Source organism: Suncus etruscus, chromosome 1 (assembly GCF_024139225.1).
Source record: "Suncus etruscus isolate mSunEtr1 chromosome 1, mSunEtr1.pri.cur, whole genome shotgun sequence".
NCBI classification, from domain to species: domain Eukaryota; kingdom Metazoa; phylum Chordata; class Mammalia; order Eulipotyphla; family Soricidae; genus Suncus; species Suncus etruscus.
Window position 1 is genome coordinate 128,552,793 of NC_064848.1, and position 24,855 is coordinate 128,577,647.

Consider the following 24,855-nt stretch of genomic DNA (forward strand, 5'->3'; position numbering starts at 1 on the left):
AGCTCATCTCACATGCAGTAATCAATGTTACAGTAAATAGTTTGCAGAGATCCAACATAGACATGGATATCTAATCTATAAGAAGATCTGCTATCATCTCTATAGAAACTCTAACTGAATGGTTTTCGTTCCTCAATGGTCAGTAACTGATCACATGAAAATTAATCAAATAGATGTAATTACTGGAGGCCACTAGACATTTTTCTTACATCAAAAAAGAAATGTTTTTATCTTCGAACATATTTATTATGAATCACATATTGCTCAGAAATCCCTCACTTCTATAATACTATTAATTGCTAAGCATTATAAGTTAGAAATATAATAGTTTGAGTAATGCATGTTCACTGTTTCAAAAAGCCTCAAACTTGAAACTTTAATTAATAAATTTGACATCTAATTTAATTATTATTTTTTAAAAATAAGACACTGAGAAAATATATAAGTCACCAATATACCCTTTAGTACCATCATATGGCCATTTCTCAGTTTACTGTGTCTGCAAATGTTAGTTTACTAATTATTAGTACTTGTCTACTAGCTTAAAAATATATGAAAATATCTTATTTAGTAAACTTTATTACTGATATATTTTTTTATTTCTGGTAAAAGCCTAAGCATGCTAATGAGTAATATGATGAATTTTTTTATTTTACCAATTATGGCTTTTATTTTTATAAAATTTTTATTTTTTATAATTTTTATAATTATAAATATAATTTTATTTTATAAATATTGTATAATTTGAAAATAGTATTAACTGTACCTTTAAAATATTATAATTTAAATTTTTCCTCCTTCATATCTTGACTCTTCTTTACCTTGTTTGTATTATTCTTTGTGCAAAATTAAGTATTGTCTCATTCTTCAGTCCTTCATATCCCTTAATAAAATTAAAAGTCTGAAAGCTAACATTTCAACGGTTTTTCAAATATTATTTCCATAACGTTTTTATTACAAACAATATTTTCATATTAAAAATAAATAGCTACTGCATAATATTCCACATCACATTGAATTGATGACTTTCACTTTAAATAACAAAACCATATAATGACAACTATATGAGCATATTGTGTCCTTGTCTGGATGTGGTAAACTTACCTGAAGTGTTTTATATTGGCATTCATGCATTAAGGTAAAGGTTAATTATTTAAAAGGCATTATTTTATTTTCACAAGTAATAATTTAGGCAAAATAAAAGTTAGGTTTAATATTTGATGCATAGTTATCAGAAAATAACTATTACAGTAACAACTTCATTAAAATAAGAATGAGCTCATTTAATTGAATTACTTGTAATTGCTAATCAATTATGAACACTTTCAGAAAGGTTATGGCATTCTTGGATTTCAGGTTAGATAATTCTCAGAGGATAGAAGGCTCATTAATGGTTCTCCATTTAATGATGCAATAAATTAAGACTGGAGATGGGTAAAGATTTAAACGATTCTTGAACATTCTAAATAAAATATTCAGAAAATATTATAAATTGTATTTTTCAAAAAAGCACATGAAGCAAATTCTATATAATTTAATTTAGAACACAGTCCATCTTCAAATGGCAGAACTTTATAGTATAATTTCTTGTGTTCCTTAAAATTTTAAGTGTGTTTCTAATGTGGTTAAAAGTGCATCTTTTGACAAACCAGAATTGTCCTGCAATACGTTTCTGCAACATAGTTCAGTCCTATAAACTTTATTAGCTTCTCAAATGTTGGTCAGCAGTAATGAGATCTTCCTTTATTTTCTTTTTGTGCTTTGTTGTGGGAACTCAGAAATTAAGCATTTTGAATGTCATCTTTAGCACACCATCAACACATTTATATATGTACTTATCTGTACATTCAGGATATTTTTTTCTCTCTCTTGTAATCAATAACTTTGGAAATATTTGAAGGAAAGAAAATGCAAAGTTGATACATTGTGTGAAAGAAAAGGAAGCAATCAACAGCCAAAATAGGTATGTTTGCTCAGTCTTCAAATAATAAAAGGCTGATTCTTTGGCAGTCAATAGGCTGAAAAAAACCGAAATGCCTTTTATCATTTTCTAGGAATACTATGAGTAAAAGAGTGAAAAAGATGTATAAGTGAAGAAAAAGAGAAAACTAAAGAAGGAAAAGGAGGGAAGAAGCGAGAAAGAGGTGAAAAAATATACAGCAGAGTAAATACAAAACTAATTTTTAATGTTTGGAGGCCATGATATGGTATTAGAGATATTGAAGCTGTGCCTCTGAATTGTAGTTAAATAGTGATTTTTGTAATACATGTATGCAAAAAAGATAAGAAAAATTTGAAATATATTTGCAATTAAATTGCTGGAATTGAAAGTATAATGTAAGAATTTAAATATTTTGAAGTCTTAATTCTGTTAATTCCTATGTTTAGTGTTATAGATACTGTATTTTAGATGAATTTATAGGATATAGTGGAAAAGTAGAATATGTTATAAGAAGGTTATTTTTGTTTGTTTGTTTGGGGCCCATTCCTGGCTTACCCCTAACTTTGCTCAAAACATTTCAATCCTGGAATGTGGTGCCAGTGATAGAACCAAGATTAGCCATGGATAAGAATAAGTGTCTTAATAGCAGTGCCTTAAACTCTGTGCTATCCTCTGGGCCATTGAAGGCTATTTTTTATTATTTAAAATAATCTGGAGTAGAAAAAATTTTTCTTGAGATATGTATGTATGTATGTATGAGTGAGTGAGAAAGAGGCATAGGACAAAAACTTGCTGTAAGTTCTGTTTCTTTATTTTTTATTTGGTTTTGGTTTTGGTTTTGGGGCCATACCTGGCAGCTCTCAGGGATTACTCCTGGCTCTATGCTCAGAAGTTGCTCCTGGCAAGGTTGGGGGACCATATGGGATGCTAGAATCGAACCGAAGTCCATCTTGGGTTAGGCAAATGCCTACCTCTGTGCTATTGCTCTGGCCCCTGTTTATTAATTTTTGAGGAGAATAAAAATTTTAAAAATTTTAAAAATTAAAACAAAATATTTAGTCTTTTGTACTGAGTAAAATAGGTCTTTTTCTGCTGATACATTCAGTTATTTTTTATATATTCTCTAGAAATCAGTTTAATATGATATTTGAGTCTATTTTAATTTTTACAAGTAAAAATTATTTGTAATAAAAACAAGCAAACTGGGGCTGGAACGGTGGAGTAGGGTATCTATCTGTCTTGAGCATGCTAGCCTAGGATGGACAGTGGTTCGATCCCCCAGCGTGCCATATTGGCCCCCAAGCCAGGGGCAATTTCTGAATGTATAGCCGGGAGTAAGACCCGAGCGTCATAGGGTGTGGCCCAAAAATCAAACCAAACAAACAAACAAAAACCAAAGAAAAAATCAAAACTATAATTTTATGAACTGAAAATACCAAATGCAAGAAAAAAATTATAAGAATTCCATGGGAGGGCCGGAGAGATAGCATGGAGGCAGGGCGTTTGCCTTTCATACAGAAGGTTGCTGGCTCAAATCCCGGCATCCCATATGGTCCTCTGAGCCTGCCAGGAGCGATTTCTGAGCATGGAGCCAGGAGTAACCCCTAAAACCTCTTTGCAGTTGCTGTCTTGTTTCTGTACTTCCACCAGGGTCTTGTTCAGGATGCAACTGACACATTCTTGGCATAGAAGCTTCAGAGTTTCTAACTTTGCTGGTCTGTAATAAAGTAAGCAAATTGTGGCTTCTTGACCCAACATTGGGTCGTGGCTAACTGATCTTACTAGAGCCTTCAGTAATCTTAGGGAAAATCAAAGAGATTACAGGCAAAGTGGGTGGAAGAGAGTTTATTTCCATGGACAATTGTTCACGAATCCCTTACAAACTCTGCCTCTCTTATACTAGCAGCTTGTGGGGCAAAAGAGGGGCGATATGAGGTGTATGCTGGGAACAGGGATGGAGGGAGGACAACACTGGTGGTGGGAATGCCCTGATTCAATGTTACTATGTACCTAAAATACTACTGTGAAAGATTTGTAATTCACTTTGGTCAAAATAAAAATTATTAATAAAAGAAAAAATTTAAAAAATCTCTGCCTCTCTTAAATACCTTTTCTATAATACTATCTTCAATAATTTTGGCTATATTTACTAGGACCCATGTTGCCCAAAACTGGAAGGGGGGTTTTCTTCCCTTTTCACATGCTGACGAAACATCATTCTTTGTTCTCTTTCATATATTTTAGTACCTAGATTGCCCTCATTGGGGAACCAAATGTAATGATAAATAATCTATAAACAATTTTATATTTCATCCCAGGATATTTTTCTTCCAAATTTCTTAAAATTATGAATTATTCTTAAGACTGGCTTAACTCTATATTGATTCTGTCTGATTTAGGCCTACTTAGTTCTTTCTGTGGGAGTCTCTACCACATTCTCTTTTCTTTTGCTGGTCCCTATTAGGACACCATATTGTACTGTCCAACAGTATGGGGTATTTGGTGTGCAGAATTGAACAGATGAGATGTAAATGGTCTACTTACTGATGGCCAGTAGCAATTTTATCAGGGCTGCTTTTGTCTTTTATATTCTACTGGCCTAGTCTACAGTGGATAATAAAAAGAATTGATTGATGAGTATCATAGGAAAATAGGGACAAAGACAGGTGTTTGTCTGTTTCAAGGAAAAAAAATCAGGTATGAATGCCTGCACAAGATGCAACCTGACTGGTTTTTTTTTTTTTATCTTGGGATCATTCTAATACATATGTATCAGGCTCATGTTCAATGCAGGAAGGCATTTTTCAAGGCTTTAACCTCAGTTCCCTGAGTTTTCTCATAGAAACTGTCAATAATTCCTGTTTATTCAATTTTCTGGAAGAGTTTGAAGACTTGGTAGGAGATATCACTAGTAACCCATTTGACCTGTGCTTTTTATTTAATAGAAAGTCTCGATTACTATTTCATTCAATTACATAATCATGTAAAATAATATACAAATTATTTATATGATCAATATAGATTATTATAATAGTATAAATATTATGTAACTAATGACTATTTATATAAATTATTATTTATATAAAGTAATAATACACAAATTATTTATATAACTAATCAATATAGATTATGATGATAGTATGAATATTATATATTAATGGATATTTATATAAATAATTATGTTTTCTGTTGCTCATAATTTAGAGTTGTAAGTTTGCATGATTCTGAAAATTTATCTGTTTTTTGTACTTAGATATTGCCAGTTGCATGGTGATCTACTTCTATTTGCCTTTTTAAAAATTCTTTCCTTTTTCTTAAGAGTCCCAAAAAGACTACATCTAATGTAACAGAGATTATTTTAAATTTAAGGCAGCTATGTCTTATGTTCTTTAGAGAAACCCTCATTATTACTTTTCTCTTCACACAATTAATGCTTTAAGTATACAAATATTCCATTATAGATGTCTTCACCTTTCAGAGAAACTGTTGTATTTCGTGAAGTCAGTTTTGTTGACCAGAAATTCCTTTAATTACTGTTTTTCTGTAATTATTCCTTCACAATGAAAGATAAACTAACTCCATAATGTAATCTTGGGAGAATTCCTAAATTTTTCATTCAACACTTGGATAGATTATACTATTTTATTCTAGCCTGTAAAATTTCAGTTGATAAATTAGCTTTGAGTCTTTGAGAATTCCTTTAGATATATGTTGCATTGCTCTTGAATTTTTGATTCTATCTCTACTTTTGGTGCTTAAAATTTAGATTACACTATATCTAAGTGTTAATCTTTTTTTTTTTTAATCGTTTTGGCTTTATTTTTGTGTTAATTTTGTTCTTAATGGATCTAAATACTGCAGGGGCCGATGTGCTTTTCTTGCAAGTTGTCTTGGAATTTGAGCCTGGTTCCATATTCTGCACAGCATTTAGTCTCCAAAGCACTGCCAGAAGTGATCGTGAGCACAAATGCAGAAGTAAGCTCTTCATAACACCAGGTTTTGTCCAAAAATTAAGATAAAAAGTCACAAGCAACTTCAACATTTTCTTTTTAAAATTGGATTGTCTATTGTATCTATTATTTTTCTGTCAATTTTGACGCTTATTTTTGTTTTATTCCTTGGTATAAAATATATATAATATATATTTAATACATTAAATTATGGAAAGTTTTGATAAACTACATGAAAAACTATTGGCTAGATGCTTCATTGCTAACAAAAGCAGAGAACAAATTACTCATTATTTTACAACCTACTGCTAATTAGAAGAGCACAATATATGTTCTTTACTATGTATCAATGTCAAATATAAAAATCAATAGAACCTGATTCTTCATAATGCTATATGTAGCTTAAATAATGTACAGAGGCATAAATTTTAATTTGTCTTTGCTCGAATGTCCTTTATATTGTATTCTCTTCTAGAACATGGATTTGTTTGATAGGTGAAAATATTTTGAATGTTTAAAACTAACTGCCCACATCCTTACAAGTAAAGATTTATTTAGTCACAAAAATTATGATAATTCCTTCAATGTTTCTGTAAATTTCAGTATATTGTGCAATAATAACCTAGAGCTGCCAAGTCTGACACATTACTTTTAATATTCCATGCCTTAAATTTTTCAGATAATGGCAACATATTTGAGTATATATTTCTGCAGTTATTTATTGCTCATTAATAATCAATAATGAATAAAAATCAACCAACACATAGATATAATAGAATATACAGTAAAAAACTGAATATTTAGATGTTAACAAATGTGTAAAGAAACAGTTTCAAATTAAAGGTTTTTTAAAATAAATTTAAAAAATTTAGCTGCTTTAAAAGCTATTTAAAAGAATAAAACTTTAGTACTTAATATTATGAAATGTCAGGGGTGAAAAATTACGAAATGTCAAGTATCCCTGATATCTGGTTTTAAAAGTAAATGCTGGTGACAGAGTTTGCATAGTGTAAGGTATGGTTTGTATCTCCATCAGTCTACTTCTACTTATATGGAGAGTTTTCACTTATAATTTCAAGTCAATTAGAAATAATTACTGTGTGCTTTGTTAGATAAGATCAACATCACATGTTAATAGATTTGTAAATAACTGGCAGTAAAGGGCAAGAGAGAATGAACCACTAGTTGTGGTTTCATGAAAAAAGCTAGAAATTAACTTTTACAATGCCTCACAAAAAATAGAAAATTTTCTTACTTATGTACTTGAAAAATAAACACTTGATATTCCCATCCTATCAAGATGATATGCATATTAAATATTTAATAATATTTAAATAAAGATAAAATTAACAGAGCAAATATTATTAAAATTGTGCACAGAAACAAATCAACCACTATATAGAAACTCTTGAGAAATATGATAAAATAAAAACATCATGCTCTATGACTTATACTATATAAAATATAAAATCTAAATTGTATAAATTGCTAATAAAATAAATAGAATATCAATAGATGTGTTAATTAATGTAATTTAAAGGGGCCCATAATTAAATCTTTATATAGAGAGATAGTTAATTTTTCAGTGGGATCAAAAAAGCATAAAATAAAGAAAAACTTTTTGATTAAATAGCAGTTGGAAAACTGTATAGTCCATACTAAAACAAAATATAAAATGTTTATTTTCTCAACTATGCATAAATGTTAGCTCAAAATGAATTAAGTACTGGAATATTATTTCTGAAGTCACAAAATAAATAGAAGAAAACATAGGCAGAAAGCTATATATTATTCACTTTGGGGATTTGACTAACACAGTATAAAAAACAAAAGCAAAAAATTACAAACATTTTAAACCAAATGAAAAATCTCCTTCACAGAGAAAATAACTCATTAAAATTGAAAGGTATCTTACTGTATGGGAAAAAAATATTTTCACAGCATACTTCTAACAAAAGACTAATTTAAACTTATTTTAAAAAATTCAAAAACTTCATTAAAAATTAAAAGAGCTAAATAGATATTTTACTAATAGAGATATTAAAAAATCAGTAAGTTCAGAAAATAAATTCATCACCTTTTCTTATCAAAGAGATGTAAATCATAATTAAATGAGGTATGACTTCACATCCTATATAATGACTTACGATAAAAAAAAACTATAGCATGAAAAATCTATTAAAAATATAGAGATAGGGATCAAACTGTGGTCAGTCCTAAGCTAGTGCGCAAAAGGCAGACGCCTTACACCTAGCGTCACCACTCAGGTATGTATTCTCCCCAATTTTTGATGAGATTAGATGCTTATTTTTTCTTTTTGAGTTCTGTCAGTACCTAATATATGTTGTATATTAGCCCTTATCAGACAGATGGTTATTGGGTAAATAGTTTCTCACATTCCATGGGTAGCTTTTGTAGCCCAGTCACTGTTTCCTTGGAAGTGCAGAGACTTCTCATTTTAATGTAGTCCCATTTGTTTATCTTTGATTAGCAAGTGGTGTTTCATTCTTGAAGATGCCTGCAGTCTCAATATTATGGAGTGCTTTTCCTATGTTTTCTTCGATATGCCTTATAGTTACAGGTCTGCTATCAAGGTCTTTAATCCACTTTGATTTGACCTTTGTGTATGGTCTTAAAGAGAGGTCTGAGTTAGCTTTTCTTTTTGAATATGACTGACCAATTTTCCCAACGATATTTGGTGAAGGTACTTTCCTTGTTCCACTTTGTGTTTCTTATCCCTTTTTCAAAGATTGACTGTATATCTGGGGTTATTCTCTGAATAAACAGGTTTATTCCTTTGATCTGTGGGTAGTTTTTATTACAGTAATTTACTGTTTTAATGACTATTGCTTTGTATTCCCATCTTATGTTTCCTAAAGATTGCTTTAGCTATTCATGGGGAATTATTGTTCCAAATTAATTTTAGAAGTGTTTGATCAAGAGGTGACAGCTTTGAAAAGGGAATCTGCTGCTTTCTCTTTCTCTCTCTACTTCAGACCACCTGAAGAATGGCTAGAGATATCTACGACTGTGGGGCTTCTTCTGTCATGAAAAGCAAAGTCAGTCTTAGATCTTACATAGGCCTTTTTTAATTTTTTTATTTTTAATTATGAGATCAAAGATGCAAAGAAAGAGGACAAGGTAAAGTTACAGTGGAAGGACAATCACCCATAACATAATTCTCAGAAGTCCCCTTGCTGATATCTTAACTTTGAACTTTCAGCCAAAGAACATTAAGATAAATAAAACAAAATTCATATACAATTACTTTGTCCCTCAAGTCCCCAGATTGTAACACATTATAATATTTCTTAACAGCACACAAGGCAATCTAAAGCCATAAAACTTACGTAACTCTTTAAGCATTAGAGGCATAGTATATTTTACATTTCCATGTACATGCATATTAGCTTAAGTTAACCTCAAATTTTAAGGATTAGAGTCAAAGGAGCACAGTAAAAACGGTGTTAGAGTGGCAATTGTTGTTTGCATAGGCCCAACAAAATATGAGGGGCATGGAAAGGAATAACCTTGGCCTAAATACAAAGAGACCCTACCCCTGAAGTTTCCTGTCATAAGACCAACTCTAGGCTCTAGGCAAGCTAGGTTGTCCAATCCAAGACATTGTCTGTAGTACCAAAACACATTTATTTTTCACACAGTCTCTGTGTTGGTATCATGTTTCTGTATTAAAGATCCTGGAATCTGCATATCCTACATTGAAATCAGGATGTGGAGTGTCCTCTCGTTTCACCTCACCATTAAAGGGCAATGCAGGGAGCCCTGGTCGTTGTTGTTGTTAAGTCTTCTCAGTGTTAAGGGATATCTCTTTTGAGCAGGTCGATGTCTGAACAGTGGTAGGGTCTTCCATGGTAGAGGATTGCTTCCAGGTGATGTTATAGAGAAACCTAGAATTTCGTGGATAGCTTCCCTGGTTCAGGGGTGAATGGAAAATGCCCTTTCTTCTGAAGCCTGTTTACATAGGCCTTTTTAAGTCTCTTACCTTCCCTCATAGAAAAGAATTTCAGGAGGAGATGAACAATCAAGTTAAAATCAAATTTTATGTGAAATTTTTGAGGAAGGGAAAGAGGAGAATCCCTTCACTACCTGCCTCTCTGACTTTATAGTAAGAACTAGGGCAGAGTGGACCTAGAATTGGATACAGATAACTTGAATCCTGAAATCATAGAACATGACTGTGGGTCCGGAGTGATAGCAAAGTGGTAGGGTGTTTGCCTTGCACATGGCTGACCCAGGATGGACATGGGTTCACTCCCTGCATTCCACATGGTTCCCTAAGCCAGGAGCAATTTCTGAGTGCAGAGCCAGGTGTATCCTTCATATATTGCCCCCCAAACACACACAAACAAAATAACAAACAAACAAGCAAACAAAACAAAAAAAGAACATGACCAAAAAGAATAGCAGTAAGATTGCCATCCCAGACATGGAAGTCCTTGTTTTACAGTTTCTACAGCCCAAAAAAGTATAATTATTTGTAAGCTTCTAAAAAAGAACTTAGAGATTTAAAGAAAAATTATACTAAGGCAAGCATTAAAGTCTTACCCTTATGCCACAAGGAACCAAAGCTAATCCAGCATCTGCATTAATAACGAAATAACTTAGTTGGAAAGATGTGAAACTACTCCTAAAACACAGTCTGCAAACTATTGCTAAAGTAATTCAAATGCAAACAAATTTTAACCCCATTCCATTATCAGTTCCCTTAAAAATTAGGAACAATCTATTCTGGGCTGGAGAGATAGTACAGTGGTAGGGCATTTGTCTTGCAAATGGCCAACCCAGGATGAACCCATTGGATTCCAGGCGTCTCCTATGATTTCCGGAGCCTGCCAGGAACTACTTCTGAGAACAGAGTCAGGAGTAACCCATCAGGTGTGGCCTAAAGACTAAAGATAAAAAAGTGAAAAAATATAAAAAAGAAACAATCTATTCTCTTGGGTATTTGGAAATTGTCACATGGTAGGCAATTTCCAAAATGTGGATAATATTTTTAAGTTTAAAATATCTCTGGCCAAATAAATATTATATATGAACATATATAATATATATTTATTGCTCTTATAGTTAAAGGTATATTATCAAGTCTACCTGGGAGTTTTCCAACTTTTGACTTAACATCTAGGCTCACTAGTTCTTTGTCTAATTTATCTTACATATTTATCATTAATAAATGTACTTGTAACAATGGACTACTTAAATTGGTGGTATAAATTACTTTATTTCTATTGAACCCATTTCCTGATAAGTATCATCATATTATCAGTATACAAAATAGGTTGTTCTAAAAATAGGCTAATGTAAAAGGTTAATGAAAGATAAATTGTTTAATACTGTTTAGTTCCTAAACCTAATTATTACAAATGTTAACAAAATATACAATCACAAGCCCCACAAAATGTATTCTTGAAAGTATAGAAGTTCCATATATATATAAATGTAACTGATACTTCCACATACCTCATGGGGGTTTGAGCCTCATGCTGAGGTTGCAAGTAGCATCATTTGGAAGATACACTGTTAGTTTGAGATTTGTTGGTATTGATCAATATTCACCCTCAATTTCACTAAACTTTAGACAACTTTCTGGCTGACTTTATATTCCCATCCCCTTAGAGTATTTGCTTTAAAATACTTGAATTGTAAATTCTTTCTTTGCCCTTTTGAGATGCAAATTCTAAAAGCTTCTTACAAGTTTTACAACCCAGATACATCTTTCTCAAGCAAGGGAGAATCATTTATTTAAAATGGAAGGATCACTTTTGCCCTTGGCTCTTAGTACTTATGAAAGTATAAGAACCAATCCTTGTTAGGTATTTTCCATAGTAAAGATATAGCCAGTTTTTGTTTCTGATATAATTAGTTAGCAAATATATATTTCCTATTACCTATAATAAGCTATAGTAAAATTCCACTAATTAAAACAGACCTGGAAAATTTTGCCATTTTTTCTTTCTTTCTTTCTTTTCTTTTTCTTTTTCTTTTTTTCTTTTTTTTTTTTTTTTTGGGAGGGGCACACCTAGTGGCACTCAAGGGTTACTCCTGGTTCTGCACTCTAAAATCACTCCTGGGGGCTCAGGGGAACCTTTTGGGAAGCCAGGGATAGAACGCAGGTTGGTTGCATACAAAGCAAACAGTCAACCTGTTGTGCTATTGATCTGGCCCCATCTGACTTCTAGTTCATTAGTATTGAAATTATACTTATTTCTAGACTCACTCCCCTACTCAAATAGTGTTGAATCAAGTCATGCTTTCATATTTTTTCTAGTGAAATTTTTCTTTTATAAATTCAACCTCCCTCCCTCCCTCCTTCCCTCCCTCCCTCCCTCCCTCCCTCCCTACCTACCTACCTTCCTTCCTTCCTTCCTTCCTTCCTTCCTTCCTTCCTTCCTTCCTTCCTTCCTTTCTCCCTCCCTCCTTCCCTTTCTTCCTTGCTCCCTTCCTTCCTTCCTTTCTCTTTCTCACTTCCTTCTTTCCTTTCTTTTCTCATCCCTCTCTCCCTCCCTTCCTTCTTCTGTAGCTCCCTTCCTTCTTCCATCCCTCCCTATCTCCCTCCCTATCTCCCTCCCTCCTTCCCTCCCTCCCTTGTTTCTTTCCTTCCTCTCTTTCTTCCTTCTTCCCTCCCTTCTTTCCTTTCTCCCTCCCTTCCTTCCTTCCACCTTTCCTTCCTTCCTCCATTCCTTCCTTCCTTCCTCCCTCCTTCCTCCCTTCCTTCCTTATTACCTCCATTCCATCCTACCTCCCTTCCTTCTTCCCTTCCTTCCTTCCTTCCTTCCTTATTACCTCCCTTCCTTCCTACCTTCCTTTCTTCCTCCCTTCCTCCATCCTTTCCTTCCTCTCTCCCTTCCTTCCTTTCTTGCTTCCTTCCTCCCTCCCTCCCTTCCTCATCCCTCTTTTCCTCCTTCCTTCATTCCTTCCTTCACCCCTTCCTTTGTTCCTCCCTTTCTTCCTTCCTTCCTCCCTTCCTTTCTCCATCCCTCCTTTCCTTCCTTCCTACCTCCCTCCCTTCCTTTCTTCCTCCCCCCTTCCTTCTTCCCTTCATTCTTTCATTTCTTCCACCCTCCCTCCCTTCCTCCTTTCTTCCTTCTTCTCTTTCTTTCCTCCTTCTCTTCCTCCTTCTTTCCTTTCTTTTTCTTTCTTTTTTCTTTCTTCATTTGCTTTTCTTTTATTCATTCATTCTTTCTGTTTTATTTTTCTTTCTCTTTCCCTCTTCCTTTTATTTCTGTCTTCCTTTTACATTATGCTTCCTTCCTGCATTTCTTTTTCTTTCTTTTTTCATTCTTTCTCTTTCTCTTTCTTCTTTCTTCCTCTTATTTTTTCTTTTCTTTCTCTTTATTTCATTTTTCTTTCTTTCTTCTTTCTTTCTTTCTTTCTTTGTTGTTTATTATACTTTTGGCTGTACTTTAGATGGAATATTAAATACATTTTAATTTCAAAAAATTGGCCAGATAAATAGCACAGCTATTAATGAGGCACTTTCTTTGAAAGGGTGTGATCTGTCTTATCCCCAGAATTACTGAGCTGGGTATATAGTCTCTTTATCCCACCACAAATGATTCCTGAGTGTATATCCAGGAGTCACTCCTGAGTATAGCCAAGTGTAGTCCAAAACTCAAAAATAAAATAGCCATTGACAAAGTTTGACTAATAAGCTACACAGTGAACACTGTTTTGTATTATTTATGTCAATTTCTGCATCTACATTTGACCTTATCTGCCTCTGTACAATATTTGTGCAGCATATATGAATACATATACTTAAACTATATAGTATACATAAATACAGTTATTGTGCATCAGAGAAAATACATATTTCTTACATTGTATTTTTAAAAAGAAGCTCATAAAACTAAGTAGAGAAACTGACATGTGTTACTATCTAGTTTTGAACCAAGTGTTTACATATGGAATTAGTTACCTTAGTGTTAAGGAGAGAAAACTCACTATAGTCTCTAGGACTGAAAAATAAAGGCATTCCTTATTTCTTAAACAGAGCCAATAAACCTTTCTGAAACACCATAACTGTGTAAATGCCATTTTGATAAAGTCCAGTGATAATTTTGCCTCTAACAGTCTCTGGAATATAACCCAGAAGTCTGTGTCTTATTACTTACTATTAAATCATGATAACTGGTTATTTGTATTTTGGGAATTTATGATTAAAAGGGAGGTCTTTAAATGCTGACCATAGAAGCTCAACCTCACTAAATTTTGAAATTTCACATATCGTAGAGATAGAAAATAAGCATTCTACTATTTATAATATAGCCTTCACTAAAATAACTCATTTTCTAAAATTGGAATTACTTTTATAATCAATAATTTTCATAATCAATAATTTATTGACATCAAAATAATGTTCTTTTATGAAATGAAGAAAATGTGAAAACGGGGCCAGGAAGGTGGCGCTAGAGGTAAGGTATCTGCCTTACAAGCGCTAGCGTAGGACGGACTAGGGTTCGATCCCCCTGCGTCCCATATGGTCTCCCCAAGCCAGGGGCGATTTCTGAGCTGATAGCCAGGAGTAACCCCTGAGCGTCAAACGGGTGTGGCCCAAAAACCAAAAAAAAAAAAAAAAAGAAAATGTGAAAACATTGTATATTGAAGGCAGAATGAAACAGTAATTTGATAATAAGGCATAGAAAATATGACTTAGAGGATACAAATTTAAATAGATACCTTAGTGAGAGAAAAATCATGTGCCACATTCATCCTACATATGCTGTAACAAAAATTTAGTGAAAGCTGCTGAAGTTTAAGAAATCTCCATACTGAATCTTTTTTAGAATTACTCAAGGAAATTTGAGTGACAATTCTTGTAAAGTCTTTAAAACTTTAAAATATTTTTAAAATATATTTTTTAAATCTTTTTTTATGTCCCAAGTGTCTTTCCTCCTCACCCCACCTTGGCCTGTGCTCTAGACAGGCTTTCTACTTCTCTCATTCATTCACATTTTGTTATGATGGTTTTCAGTGTAATTATTTCTCTAACTGCACTCATCACTCATTGTGTTGAGCTTCATATTGTGAGCTGGAAAAATATTTTGAATTATTTTTATAAGAAGACAAACATTGAAATAAGGGATTAATTTACAAAGGAGATAAAATTATATATGGAAACCAGTTAATATGTGTCTTCTTAAAGAACTTTGCTTTATCAACAGATACAGCATTGCTCCTGAAAATCATTCTCTTTAGTGCAGTAGAGATTGATGCTGACATGAGTATTTGTAGGTGCATGAGACATATAAAGTGCTCTCTTTCAAAAGTTGAATGTTATCAAGCAAAGAGAGTATTCAAAAGGTGATGGTGAATATTAAATATTAAAAAAACTAAAGGATAAAAGTATATAAAACTTGAAAATTATGAGGAGTTGAGTATTGTTGTCTGTTTACTGGCCCATGTATATGACATTTATGTGTAAGTGCTTTGTATTGAATAATTTTAATAATAAGCTAGAATCAATATAAAAGTATCACACTTATTGAATTTATCAAAATAATCTCATGCATGGAAATATAACTTAATAATATTTCCATAATATTGAAAAAAGGGTAATTCATCATTCCTCCTTAAATGAAATTTTGCTAAATTTCAAAAGTAACACAATGGAAAATATTATCATGCCTAACTGAAAGAAAATAATGAAACTGTGATGGTAACAGATGTCTATTTTATTAATATTGGAGAAAGATAAAAAGAAATAATAAACATAAAGAAAAATTAAAATAAATAAAAGGGGCTATCAATGCAATTAACAGCTGGACTGAGTAACAGATTCTGACAGCAAAATGTATTAGTGCATATTTCATCAGATTGATCAAAAATTGATATTCCTAAAAATACTGAAATGGAGCTCCCATATGATCCAATAATACTTCTCACAGTAATATAGCTTAGAATCCCCAAAACAAAATTCAGAAAAGTCCTCTGCATTCCTATGTTCAGTGCTGCAGGTGGTTCTGTCCTACAGCCATCAGTGGGATTTCAATGAATCCACTTCAGGTAGAGTGGGTTGCATGGTGGAAAAATATGAAATATAAAATAGTGAAACCACACAGAAGTATATGAGGCCAACACATCTTCTGGCAGGAGTGCGACAAGTTAAATTTTTTTTCAAACAGGGGGTTTTATAGGGGTAAGCCAGTCACAGGTGCAAAGTTTAATGATACTTAAGCATATGGGAGTGAGCTATAACAATTCTGAGTTGTAAAGGAAAAGGTCACACTCAGGACAACTTTTAACAACCAACCTCAAATGCAAAACAAGGGAAATTAAGAGGTAGAAAAAATCTAGGAACTTGGTGTCAACCAAGGTGAACTCTACTGTTTTAGAGGTCAAGGAAAGGGCCAAATCCCCTAAGGTGATTTCCCATCTTCTGAGAAGGGTCAATAGTCCAGGATCTGCATTCTGGCTATGCCCTTGATTATTAGATACTGAGACTGCAAGGGCATAAGAGAAAAAATATTGTCTTTTGATTTTAGTGCTAAATATTATCCAGAAAAGGGGTTTGGTGCTGGGATTTCTGAATAGAATTTAATTGAAGTCATATTTTTGCCTAAGAATTTACAAAGGAGAGATAGCCAAAAAATAACAGAAAATGTAATAATACCAAGCATGAATTTATCTCTTCGGGAATGTAGGGTTCCAAAGTAGAAGGATGAGTCCACACAACTGGAAAAAAGTTTAACACTTTAATCCGTCTGCCAACAAGATTCCCCAGCCTGGCCAGCCAGGGACCATCCCCTGAAGGAGATGAGCCACACCCAAGGTCAAGAAGAAGATTATATAGGGAAGGGATATAGGGAGGTTCCAGCTTTCTGATGATCTTTAAAATAATTGGCTCTTGTCTAGGGGTACCTTCCTACTGTTCCCTTGTCCTTCCCTGATAGGCTACCTGGTATAGCCAGGTAGACTGAGAGGGGTCTATGGAAATAGGCTTCTGAAGCCCCAGCATGTCGCCCACACCATGTGGCCCTTACAAAATGGCATTTCTCCCTGCTCAGAACCCAAGAAGCCAGCCATGTGGCTTTTACAAAGTGGTGTCCCTTCTTATTCAGAATTCAGGTCCCAATAGGAATTCCTCAACTATTCACACAGGGGAAAAAGGCATTCTCAGCTGGCATTTTGAGGTACCCGATTGGGACTATTTCAGCTCTCCACACTAGGGAAATCAAGGGATACATCTGGTGTACTGAGTTCCCCTAGAATGGAGATGTTTTTGCATGCTGTAACAGTTCAGTGCAGCACTATTCACACTATCTCTCACCACGGAGACTATCCAACAACAACAACCACCACACACACACGAACAATCAGTGATGGCATGGATGTGAAAGAGACTTTCATTCACCATTGGTGAAAACATCGACTGTTCCCACCTTTATGGAAAACAATGTAGATATTCCTCAAAACACTTAAAATCGAGTCCCATAAGATCCAGCAATACAGGGCTGGAGAGATAGCATGGAGGTAGGGCGTTTGCCTTGCATGCAGAAGCATGGTGGTTCAAATCCCGGCATCCCATATGGTCCCCTGAGTCTGCCAGAAGCGATTTCTGAGCATAGAGCCAGGGGTAACTCCTGAGAGCTGCCGGGTGTGGCCCAAAAAAGAAAGAAAAAAAGAAGATCCAGCAATACCACTCCCAGTAACACACCATTAGGAGCCCCAAAACAAAAAGCTGAAACGCCCTCTGCATTCCTATGTTTAATGCAACAATATTCACAATAGCCAGAATCTGGGAACAACTCCAATGCCCAAGAACAGTTGAGTGGATAAAGAAACTGTAGTCCATCCATACAATGGAATACTATGCAGCTGTTAGGAAAATAAAGTCATGAAATTTTCTTTTATACATGAATAAATATAAAGATTATTATGCTGAGTAAAATGAGTCAAAGGAAGAGTTATAGAGATAGAATAGCTACACTAATTTGTGGGATGTAAAGAAAAGATAGTAGGGTAATAATATTTAGAGACAACTGAAATAAATGCTAGGGGAACCAGTCCATGGTAGGAAGCTCGCCACAAAGAGCTGAAAAGTCAGTTAGGGCAGAAAAGGGACACTGTGACTATGATTATTGGAAATTATTACTTAGGGAAAGAACTAGGTTTTTGAAGGAGATAAGAGTGATACCCCTTCAGTCACCATATACAAATCCTCAGTGTCTAAAAGGGAAAAAAGGAAGAGAGAGAAGAAGAAAAAAATATCTACTTAGATGTAGGTGGTGAGAGGGCTGAGGGTTGTGGTGGCAGGAAAGAAACTGGGGACATTGGTAGCAGGAAATGTAGATGAAGGTAGTTGTGTATTTTATGACTGATAATCATGAATAACTATGTAACTGTGAGAAAAAAAGAAATAAAATTATACACTCACATACTAAAGAATTTAAAATAATAATTAAAAAATAAAACTGAAGATCAGAATATCATTGTTACTATAAAGTTATCTACATTGCTTTTGTATTCTACTGTTTACTGTTGAAAACAAATATTCTCTTGCATACTTATTTTATAAAAATGTCACAAGATTTACAATAATTAATAAAAATTCCATATTTTTGTTGGTTTATTACATCACACTCTGAGAATAGCCTATATAAAGAAAAAGCAAGCAGTTGCTAGATATATGGATATAAAGGAGTCATTTTACATGTTCTCAACATGAATTGAGAACTTAAACTGTTTTAGCTTCTATTTAATCTGATTTCTTTAGTTATACCATATAATCCCACCATTTACTTATTTATCATAATATAACATAACATAGATAGGACAAGGAATGACATAACATAACCTAAAACATAACATAGTATGACATAGCATACATAAATATAACATGGCATGACATACATAACATAAAACATAACATAGTATGACTTGACATAGCATAACATGACATGTCATAATATAGATACACTACTTCAAAAATCATATAGGCAACATATATTCATTGTAGCATTATTTCCCTAGCTAAAAAATGGAAACTACCAAAATATCCACAACAGATGAGTGGGGAAAAAATAAGTCATATGTACATTTAAAAATATATATGTATATTTATATATACACAATTGAATATTACTACAATAAGAGATAATAAAATCTTTGTTTCAACATGAATAGAATTTTATGGGATGATGTTGAGTAAATAAATACAAGGTTGATACTATTTTCAGATGAACTCATTCATATCTGGGATATAAAGAAATAAACATATGTGTACAGACAAGCCAAAGGAAAATATAAACCATTTGATTCTGGAGTCTGATGAACATAAACATAGATGCTAAAAGTAAGTGAATACTTCCAGTGGATTACAATGGAGATATATCATTATCTGGGCTGTAGAACAGAGTGAAATTGTGCCCTTATAATACACTCAATTTTTTTCAACCAGTGTAAACTCAGCAAAAAAAAATAAATCACAATTCTAGTCATATATATATATGAGTGTGAACACTTGGTTTACACATGAAGGTCTAGAAATTGAGACATTAAATTCACATTGGTGTTTAGCACTTAAAAGTGCAAAAGTAAATTTAGACTTCTGAGTTTTTAGTGATCTTAATTTATCTCTTTATTAATGTTGTTTTAATTTCATCATTTCTTTTATTTTAGAACTTTATCTAAATATCCACTTCATATCCCTAAACTATTGGAGGTAATTCTGAACATAGTCCGGAGTAGCCCCTATGAATCTGATGATATAATCCCAAGGTCTCCTCAAATAAGTAATACATTTTAATATTTAAATATAAAGATAAATAATTTGAAAACAGATTGCTGGGAAGATATTGGAAAAATTGATGATTTACCAAAATTGTTTATATTTTAAATATTTAGATTTGAGTTTCAAAAACATCTCATAGTTTTTTGTTTGTCTTTAGAGCACACCAGCATTACTGAGGCCCTACTTCCATCTCAGTGCACAGGAGTCTTTGGCAGTGTCAATTTATGTTGTATTGGCTTCTAGCAAGCAGAGCTTGAGCACTAGCCCTATGAACTCTCTTCCAAGACTCTTGAGTGCCACTCTGGGAAACTAAATAAAATGTATACTTTTATTCACTCTGGGAAACTAAATAAAATGTATACTTTTATTCTCAGTGCCAATTTAAAAAAATTTAATATTCACTTAGTTCTATAGAAGTCAGGAGAAAGATGAGTTTATTTGTACTAGAAATTCAAATTCCATTGTGTTTGAATAATTTATAGTGAAGGAAAGGAATTGGCAAACAAATACAGAAACGTGTTTTCTAATACTACTTCTGTTAAAAATAAACCTTCACATTTTATCCTTACTGTGACTTTCTTTTCAATTAATTCAAAACTCAAGAAAAAAGTTTTAGTATTTGGTAAATGCCTTTGAATACTTTGTATTTCATTAAGTATGACCACATATGTTCAATTATCATGGAAAAATATGATACAATTTCAAATAACTAAATAAAATAAGAATCATTCTTTTACTAAAATAAAGTACAAAATTTAAACTTACCAAAGAAAAATTTTTGAAATTAAGGTTTTTTTGAAATATAGATAATCAATAGAATGGCTAAGCAGTAAACAAAATAATTAAAATGAACAAATTTAAATGGCAGATTCTCAACTCTAAAATCTTGCTTATATATATACTTATAAGCAAGATTTACTGATAAATTGCATTGGAAATGCATAGATATTCTATGCTCTTAAACTTGCAATTAGTCTCTGATGGTTTCTCTTATTACTAGCCAAAATATTTCCCCATTACTATTTTGCATTTGATTTCATAAAACTTAGAATCATCTTCTGTCATCTTTAGACCAGCTGTTCTGATTATGAAACTTCAAATAGTTCCTCTAATCAGCAACCTCGTATGACTGTGTTTTAAGTTCTGAAAACAACCTGGGACAAATTTAGAAATCAGAACAAAGCTCATATGAGATTCTAGATTTAACAGCTTGTGGCTTTTAATGGCATCTGCCATTATAGCTTTGAAAAGCTATTTATCATCACAATTCCCTACTGTACTGCTTTGAAATAGTGGCCTTTTTATCTTCTTCACCCAAACATTTCATCTAAGTTTGATTACGGATATGAGAAGAGGAATAATATATTAATTTTAAAAAGTGATTTCTATGTGCTTTGAAAAAATTTAAAAAAATCTGGCGTTACATAATTAGAAAAAATAAAATAGTAAGTCCTCCCAAATTTAAAAATACTCATTTCCAAAATTGCTACATAACATATTATATGTGATATTAATGGTTTGTTCTGTCATTGGACATGGGATATCATTCTATGTGATATTAAATTCATGAGAATGAAATATCTAGTTTGAAAATCTAGAAAATTTAAGTCAATATATTTAAGCTTCCTTTGTGGTCTGAGTGTTCATGCAGTTTTAATCATTAACACAAATATTTCTGAGTTAGTTTCTCAATAGAAATAACATGAATCACTAAGAAAAAGGATAGATTTAATCTTAAGTGCTACCAAATCAATGTAATTCATTACAATATAGATTTATTTACTCTTAAAATGCTAAATAAATTAGTTGTTGCACAAAAACTTTTTTGTATGATACTAAAGGAAAGTAATTTATTCATAAAGTTTTCATTTCTAAATATTGTAATTAAGGTAATAATCAGATTTTGATGCTTTTTTCCCTTTCAATTTGAATTAATTAATAATGCATTTTTTCTGTTTTTTCTTTCAGCTTCTCTCAGTATTCTCTGAGGAATGACAACGTTAATTTGGTAGATAATAGTAATATAAACTAATCTATCAGATTACCATAGGGCTCACAATCTTGTCTAAGAATTGTCAGACTTTTCATTGGACTTTTGTCATCTCTATACAAGTGCACTTCTATAGACGCTATATGAAAAAAGAAAACCTGATATATAACACTCAGATGCCATATTAATTACTAATTATTAACCTTTGTTATTCAGTTTACAAAATTAGATGGAAAAGATCATTGAAATTCTGAAAAAACTCCTTATCTATTGAACACATTTTTAAGTTGAAGATAATTTACTATTCACATAAAAGAGCTATTGTCCCCTGGAGTTGGGGCATCTCCTCATCAAGGCCTCACTGCTCTTGTTAGCCTCTGAATAGTTCTAATTGATACCTGAGCTCCAGCTTGATTAAACTGTAGATCTTGTAGATTCTGTGGATTTCTCAAGGATGAAGTCCAATGACAGCAGATCAGTCTCATAGAGCAGGATCACCGAGTCCTTAACCAACTTACAGTTCTGGTCGATGCAGGCCTTCTGCCACAGGATCTCAGTGATTAAGTATTCGGGGTTCACCTCCACGTGCTTCTTGGCAGTCATGTATTCCATGGTCAAGTTGGCCCTCAAGGCCTGAGCATTCATGTGTTCTCCATATTGGCAGTCCATAAGTATGTACTTGTCGCAATGCAGCAAGGAGTTGTCAGAAGCCAGTTGGACACAACCACTTTTCCAACTTCTCCAAAATGTCCTTCATGATTTTAGTATCACATACAACCACTTAAATATATCCCTGACACTGTTAATATAATTTTAACCTTAATGAACATTTTTCTAAAATTCCTAAATGATTTCACAAAATGTAATGTTATGCAAATTGTAATTATTGTTATTTTTCAGTGTAATTATGTTCTAAAGTATCTTTAATATTAATTTTAAAATAGTTTAGCCTCTTTATATATATATACATATATTCAAATGTATGCTATCAAATTGTGACCACTATCAAAATAATTCTTCATTGTCCAATGTCCAGCCCAGCCTAATATACCCTCTCTGATCTTGATTTCAAGCACCCTAGCACTACGGTTACTTCATTTATAATATCAAAATCTGATGGTAAATTTTGGTTTTATTTTATTTGCTTTGCTTTATTTCTTTACACTTGACATATGGGTAAATTTAACTGAAATAAATATTTCTATTTATATCATTTTGCTACATGACTCCCTTCAATTCCATCCGTACTAATATAAATGACAAGATTTCATCTTGCTTTATTTATAGCTGAGTATATTCCATTTTATATAAAACCATCCATTCTTAGACACTTAGTATAACGCACATGGTATACATATATATTCTCAAAACTAATTATATTAATTAAAATGTATATCAATATTCATTTCTATACCATACTGTTTTAGTTACTTAATCTGTGATTAGGTCCTTTCAAGGAAATTTCTTTGCCCATAATTTTGGAGGCCAAATATCTTAGAATAAAACTGGCTAATATTGTTGCTTATTTTTATTTAGTTTTATTAACATTACACTGAGAACACTTAATAGGATTAAAATCTTTATGGAGTTATTGACTTTTTTTTGGTGTGCCCCTACTCTAGCCTCAAGACTATTTCATTTCTATTGAATAATGTGTCATTAGCCTTTTGGATGTGGAAACTGTACTATCTTTTAAGATATTTAAATCTCATATGTATAATTTGACTTTAACAGTTGTTTCATTATTAATATTTGTATTCTTTTCCTTCCATTGGTGTAAGAGAGATGACAAAATCCCTTTTAAGTATTACATGTTGTCAATATTTCTTTAGGTCTGTTAACATATGTTTTATATATGTGGATGATCCTTCATTAATACAGACATATCATAATGTCTTAAACTGATTCTTTGGAATTGCAATTCCTTTCTTTTTTTAGATTAGTACTTATTTGTAGTATTTTGTCAATTTTTTATTCATTGCTTGTGTTTATCTGTGGAATTCAAATTGGTCTCTTAGAAACAGAAGGAATTTAGGGTTTTATTTTTAATCCTCTCATTTGGTCTGCTGATTTGTTGATGAGCTCAGACCATTGATGTTTAAAAATATTCATATACAAATATACATATCTATCTTCCTGCGTATTTTTACAGTGTTTGGGGATTTTTTTCCTTTATTTTGTTTTTCTATTCTTTTTAATACTTAAATAGGTATCATTTGTATTTTATGTGTTTATTTTGAGTATTTTATTTGGAAATAGTCAAGATGTTTATTATGGCATACTACACTAAAATCAAAGTTGAAATTCATCTCAATTTATTTTAATACTATCTATTTTCACTTTTCTTTCATCACAGCACTCTCCTCAAAGGAATGGTGCTATAGATAAATAGTATAAGCAACAAAATCGGGAGGACCTCATGTGTCTAAAGAAAAATGAAGAAGGCTTAAGAGTTCAAGCCATGGGGTCGGAGTGATAGTGCCGTGGTAGGGTGTTTGCCTTGCACGTGGCTCACCCAGGGCAGACCTAGGTTCGAACCCTGGACCATATGGTCCCTCAAGCCAGGAGAAATTTCTGAGCACATAGCCAGGAGTAATCCCTGAGCACCAACAGGTATGGCCCAAAATCCAAAAACCAAACCCCCTCAAAAAAAATGGAGACAATGTTGAGGTTATTCCCTGATAGCAGTTTTTTGTTTAACTTGCACATATCCAACACTAGTTGGATCCTAACACTGCCTGATCCTTCAAGTAATCTTCCCCCAATACTAGTCAGTAACCGTGACTGTGCACATTTAGCACTACGGTTTTGGTCATAAGTGAAGGACGTGGATTGGAAGACCTTAGGAAAAGTTCTAGTTCCAATCAGTTTTTGGAGCATGATCTGATAACACAATCTTTCCCATCAATTAGCTTAAAATATATATTAATTTGGGCTGGAGAGATAGCATAGCAGTAGAGCATTTGCCTTGCACACAGTCTATCCAGGAAGAACAGTGTTTCAAATTCTGACATCCCATATGGTCCCCTGGGCTTGCAGGAGCGATTTCTGAGCACAGAGCTAGGAGTACCCTGAGAACTGTCTGGTGTGATCCTAAATAAATAAATATTAAATTGCATGACTCCTGCTTCATAATTAAATGCTAATAATACATGCAATATATAAGAAAGCAGGCATGGTCCTTACACTCATATGCAATTAGTAGCACCCAAATAATGCT

At 32.9% G+C, this 24,855-nt stretch overlaps 1 pseudogene; it reads right to left on the reverse strand.

The window, feature by feature from the left end:
- The window catches only part of LOC126017245 (heat shock protein HSP 90-alpha-like), a 122,861-nt pseudogene that overhangs the window by 4,778 nt on the left and 93,228 nt on the right, over window positions 1-24,855 (reverse strand).